Here is a 6,193-nt window from a genome sequence, read left to right as displayed (position 1 = left end):
GATGTTTGTGAAAAGGTTCCAAGCGGACATGAAATCAAGATCATATTTCAACACTTTCATATGCCTATGGAACAAATATATGAAATATTACGAGTGTGATAAGCGTATGATTTACCACCAATACAACAAGAAATACTCCAAATGATGAATGGGTTCACTAGTAGAAAACCTCTCATCAATACCGGTTCCAGAGGGGCATTCGTACCGGTATAAATTATCCGGCACTAAAAGCCCCCCCCCCCTTTCGTACCGGTTGCTTACGAACCGGTATAAAAGGGGCCTCCCCGTGGGCCACAGGAGAGCTCAGGGCCAAGGAGCTTTGGTACCGGTTGGTAATACGAACCGGTACCAAAGGTTCCCACCCGCAGCAGGGAATTTGCCCGAATCTCTGCCGCGGCAGAGAATTGAAGTTTTCAGGTTTTTGGAGGGGTTTAGGGATATCGGTTTGTTTCATATCGCGTCGATGCACCAGAAACGCGTTTGGGTTTAGGTAGTACATGAAGATCAAGATAATGCATAGCAAGTTGGTGCATATAATATAACACACATGTAATTGCATAAGATCGCAAATTAAGAAGCACTATGCATGAAGATCGATCTTCATGCATAGTGTTACTCTCCGAGGCGTACTCTATATATGTCTATTACATGTAGCATAGTGGTACTCTTCGAGTCAACTATATATGTAACATGTACATCTTCATTCATAGTGGTACTCTGCGAATGGTGGTATGACGTCCCGAAGGAAGAATCCCGCCAATTCCCCGCCTATTGCTATGAAGCGGTCATCGATTGAGAGCTTGTTCCGCTTTCTTGCCAACTATAAAAGAATAAGATACAAATGAATACATGAGCTATGTGTGTGTATATATATATATATATATATATATATATATATATATATATATAGGTCTGCTATTCTCGAACCGGTTCGAGAATAACTATTCTCGAACCCTTTCTGAACTTCCCACTTTTTTGCACGTGAACTTCTTGACGGAACACTATAATTCCATGTTTTTTGCGGACAATGTTTTGAGGCTGATTTTCAAACCGCTTAACGGAATGATACATATAATATACCGTTGGATTCATATGGAAATTTCGCAACTTTTTCGTGTTCATTGTTTTCCCAAATTCTGTATTGTTTAAAACTAATTTTAAATATACAAAACAACGTTTTCGCGGATTTCCCTTTTTTCGTGCAGTTTTGGGGGTTTAATTTTCAAACGGTTTATCGTATTTATGCTTATGATATGGCGTTGGAAAGCTGCTGACTAGGCGCAAATTGTTCATGTAGGAAGTTTTTCCAAATTCTTTACGGTTTAAGAGCAGATTCGAAAATACGTGATTCTGATTTCCGCTTTTCTCTGTTTTTCGTACTGTTTTTTGGACCTTATTTTTGAACCACTTGTCGGAATGTTCCAAATGATATTATGCTGAAAAGATATTTATTAGGTGCAACTTTTTCATGTTGAACTTTTTTCAAAATTTTAAACGGTTTAAGTTTAATTTTAGAAATACACACAAGCGGACATAATGCCGACACAAGAACATTTTGAAATAGGCTCATCCAGATTGATTAGATGTGGCATTGTGGTGTGTTGGAGTATTAATAGAGTTATATTAGTGCTAATTGTACGTAGCTCCAGTCGATTTGCACAATGAGAGGTCGTAAGAAGGATTTCTATGTGTATGATTTCCGCCCAGAAAAATAGAGTACATGAGGTGCTCGATTATGGAAGTGAACTTCCCGATATCTTGTTTGTGAACTTCCGGTCGCATTATAGAAATTACAAGCATGTTTAAAATGAACTTCCTACATGGTTTAAGTGAACTTTCACGCCCGGTACAAAATGAAGGTCAACAAAAGTAATTTTTCGGCATGTTTGTGGTGAATATCCTCCGCGTTCAAATTTAATATTGACAAAAAATAAATTTCAAACTTCCTGCATGTTCAAAGTTAATATTGACACAAAATAAACTTTCGGCTTGTTTAAAGTGAATTGTCGCATGGTACAAACCAAAGTGAATTTCGACAAAGATTATATTTTGGTAATGTCAAAGGTTAACTTCCACGCGGTACAAGGTGAACTTCCGTTCTGACAAAAAATATTTTTCGTCTTGACCAAAGTTAATTTTGACAAAAAAAAAATTTACTTCTACGCGGTACAAAGTAAACTTTCCTCTAATCAAAGCAAATTTCGACAAAGAGTAACTTTTCAGTATGCCAAAGATGAGCTTCCATGCAGTAAAAGGTGAACTTTTGTTCTTACCGAAGTGCATTTCGATAGAAAATAATTTTTTGAGCATGGTGAACTTCCGTCTTTGAATTCCACCATATTCTTAGTGAACTTTGACATGTAAAAAAAAGTAAAAAGACTTCAAGAGCGTCGTACATAACATGCATGTCAAGGATAAATTACTGGGATTAAATAAGTGAACAATGTTTGCGAGGATAAATTGAACATTTTTTAGACAACAAAAAAGTGAGTGCCCTTGGAAGACGAACATAACATCAATATCAACATGCTAAAAAGGGCAGGGAAACCAATATTCATGCCAATTATACTGCATAATTTGTTACAGTTAACTTTCTGTGATTACAAAGTGATCTTTTCTCAGAAAAAAGTGAACATCACAAGCTGTAGAAATGAAATAATCATCAGCAACGGGACACAAAAGCACTGCCTCATTCCTGAGCATCCAAACGTGCGCGCATGAGTTGGACTCCGGACACTGGTCCATTGGACTCCCGACATAACGCACCGGTGGACTCTCCAGCCTCACGCACTGGACTACCGATGTACGCACGGCTGTACAGCGAGTGGACTCCAGGAGAGAGTGTAGTGGACTGCCATGCTCTGGACATATGTTTTGGAGTAGATGGTGCATCTCTTAATTTTTTCCGTGAAATTTTCTCTTTTCTGCACATTGACCAGTAGCAATGAAGGTATGTTATTTTCGACAAGAAAATATAAATCCGGCTGTAGATTAAAAAAAGGTAACTCACATTTGTTGGTAAAACTGAACTACTTGCGCAAATAATTAGTGAGCTTCTGGAAAATGTTTCAATGAACTTCCAATCTGTATTCACTTCACCATGTGGCAGAGACACATGATACCAAACTGAACTACACAAGATAGTAGACTGAACATCAGGAAATCAACAGAGTAAACGCAAATGTTATCTATAGAAAATCAATCCAAAGTTAACGCAACATTATTATATCATGCGAAATAGGATGATAGTAAGAGATAACATTGTGCCATCAAACATTATAAGGAAAAACACAAGGAATCCAGTAGCACACGTGCATCCTACTCCGAATCATCTAGTGAACTCACGCAAATGTAAAACAAGCAGTATCTTCCAGTAATATGAACAAACTTCATTATTTATATAAGACGAACTTCCACTATACAAACAGCGATATTTGTGTTTTTTCTGTTTATATAAACTGGATACTTTTATAGTAAACAAAACACTGAAATTCGGCATACTGATCAACTGCATTTCACGATTAAAAACAAATAATGAACTTATAAATATAAAAGAATGAACTTCTCAAATGCTTTTAAGGTTGAGGAAACAGCATTACGTGTGCACTTCTCAAATGCAAATAATGAACTTGTAAATATCAAAGAATGAAGTTTTGAAATTGCTTTTAATGCTAACGTCCAAAATTTTCCCAAACGAAACAAGCAGAGACAATCTATAAAGTTATTTAACGCAAGCATAAACAAACAGAAATTGAATAAATACTCTATGATGTTAAAATCTTCGGTAGTTTTCTCCTGATTTAAGTAGTTGTGCAAGTAAGGCGGGGCGTCGCCGGCAGCGGGGGCTACAAGAAGGTTTAGAAATATAAACAAAGAAGTTTGAAAAAAGGTTTGGCACTACTAACTTCATAAGTAAACTTCAAAGCAAACATAAGTAAACTTCATACGTGGATGAGGTGAACTTCTATTTTCAAACCTATCATATCGTTCCATATTCAATTGATGGAAAGGGTAAGTGTCCTTTGAACTGATTACACAAGCGGACTGTTGTAGAGCAATAAAAGGAAATAAAGCTGGAGCTGGACAGACAGCATCAGCATCGATCTTATATAAGGAAATATCGTAGGTAATTGTTTGGAAGTGCATACCAAACGCTAAGTGTCTTCATTTTCATACACTTATTCAGGAAGATACCAGATATGCTTGCCATCGGGAGCAACCCCAAAGGTCCTGACGTACAAATAGCAAAAATTGAGTATCCAAAAGCATTCCGAAAATGTATTTTGTGAAGATACACCTGCACATCAGAGATGCAAGGAAGTAATTTCTTGAAATCGGAAAGTGAACTTCAGAAATGACTGTTGTGTGCTGCAATTATCCAAACTTTGCCTAACCAGAATGCTACTACTCCCTACACATAAGGTAAAAAATCTAACACAATTCATAGACATCATTATTAGTTCAAGTAGCATCAGCATACCAATGTGGACGAAATAGGAAAGATAGCGTAGAGATGAGTTAAGATATTTAAAGTTCAGACCATTCAATGAAAGATCAAAATAAACCTTGAAATTAAACGTGGACGGACAACACTCACCGACTATATAAAGCTGAACTTTCACACCGAGAGAAAGTGAACTTCCATTGTGGTTTGGCCGACAAAATAGTTGATGAGGCAACTCCCGTGAGAAAGTAGACAAACTTCCCCATGGAGTATTACCGGATATAGCATAGTAGGCTTGATCAAGTGGTGTACCTTACATATAACAAAAACGGTAGCATAAGGATACTAGTAGACAGTGGTAGATGGTCAGGAGCAAATGAAATACTAGATAATGCGTTTATACATCAAAACAAGATTGAGCTCCTCAACAATATGCATTTTTGTTCAAATGAACTTCATTTTATTTGCGGAGTGAACTTCACTTTTACAAAAGTGAACTCACCATTACCATTTAGTTAGTTTCGTAGAAAAATGAAATGAATTTTCACAGTGTGCAAATTGAGCTTCCCATTATGTCGGAAGTGAACTATCCAACAAAAGTGAAGATGGTTCGATTATATTTGAACCTCAATGCAGCAGCCAGGTGCTCAGTCAGCCCCAAGAAGACCTACACTGATCTGCTACGGAATGAAGTGTGAACTTCCAGAAATGAAGATAAATTATCACGAATATTTAACATAAATATCAAATTGATCCATGTGCACTTCCCGAATGCAAATAATGCACTTCCAAGAAAGAAAATAAAAATATGGAGGACGAGACCAACAAAAGACTAGTAATAATCAAAAAACTAACATTTGATTGCCTTCAGGTTCTAGCACAGAAACTCGGTAGCAACTTCTTAGAAACTTCGTCACAACTATACCCATTTGTGTCCATACTGCAGGTATGTGCAAGTGCAATGATTTACTTTAACATTCTAAAATTTTATCACACCGAGTGAACTGCCCGGATGTATGGAGTGCACTTCCCTGATGTATATGTTGCTGACACGTTGACACCAACGGATCCGCGGGATGTAGATCATCGTTGAACCTCCACCAAGTACCCCAAACGCCATCTTAAGAGAGCTCTAAGTATTGTCAGATTTACTTCCTAGAATAAAAGGTAGAGTATACCTGCATCAGTGCAATGGTTATACTTAGTTTGTAGAGACTATGGTTAGGACCAGAAGAGACAAGAAACTGAATATTAAGATTGAAGAAACAAAGGTAGCTTCTAAATATCTCACGTAAATAAAACTACAGGGGCACAATAGTGCTAATAATAATAATGTGAACTTCTTTTTCTTATTTACCAGTCACATAAATATATCCCCATATGCCCTTTACTCTATTTTGCTTATGCATCCAAGTAACAATCGAAAGCACCAACCTCTGTTCCTTTATATATTTAAAAAATACAAAGGAAGCATCAAAGAACAAAGGAAATACCAACTGTGGGCTCGCTAGAAGAACAGTAACACATGCAGTGTTTTTTTATTCTATAAGTTCAAATTATTATGGATATAAAAGGTGGATTTCTCCTCTAGATTAAGTAATTTTCCTTCTTTTCTCATGGGCGAAGAATTAAAACCTTTTGAGAGAAAGAAGGTAAAACCCCGAATTGGACGAGCCGAACTTGCCGCTAAATAAAAGCGAACTTCCTGAAAAAGAAAACACGAATTCATAGTATGAGTAGAACTGGACT

At 36.9% G+C, this 6,193-nt stretch overlaps 1 long non-coding RNA gene across 1 annotated transcript; it reads right to left on the bottom strand.

Moving 5' to 3' along the window:
- Positions 1 to 2,823: 2,823 nt before the first annotated feature.
- LOC124700102 lies at positions 2,824 to 4,233 on the bottom strand. Its single transcript, XR_007001631.1, has 3 exons — positions 4,149 to 4,233; positions 3,011 to 3,131; positions 2,824 to 2,924 (listed from the first exon to the last, which is right to left on the bottom strand). It is a non-coding gene; the product is annotated as an uncharacterized LOC124700102 (long non-coding RNA).
- Between the last annotated feature and the right edge of the window lie 1,960 nt (positions 4,234 to 6,193).

Source organism: Lolium rigidum, chromosome 3 (genome assembly GCF_022539505.1).
Source record: "Lolium rigidum isolate FL_2022 chromosome 3, APGP_CSIRO_Lrig_0.1, whole genome shotgun sequence".
NCBI lineage: Eukaryota > Viridiplantae > Streptophyta > Magnoliopsida > Poales > Poaceae > Lolium > Lolium rigidum.
Note: the sequence above shows the minus strand (reverse complement) of the source record. Positions and strands in the feature narration are given on the sequence as shown.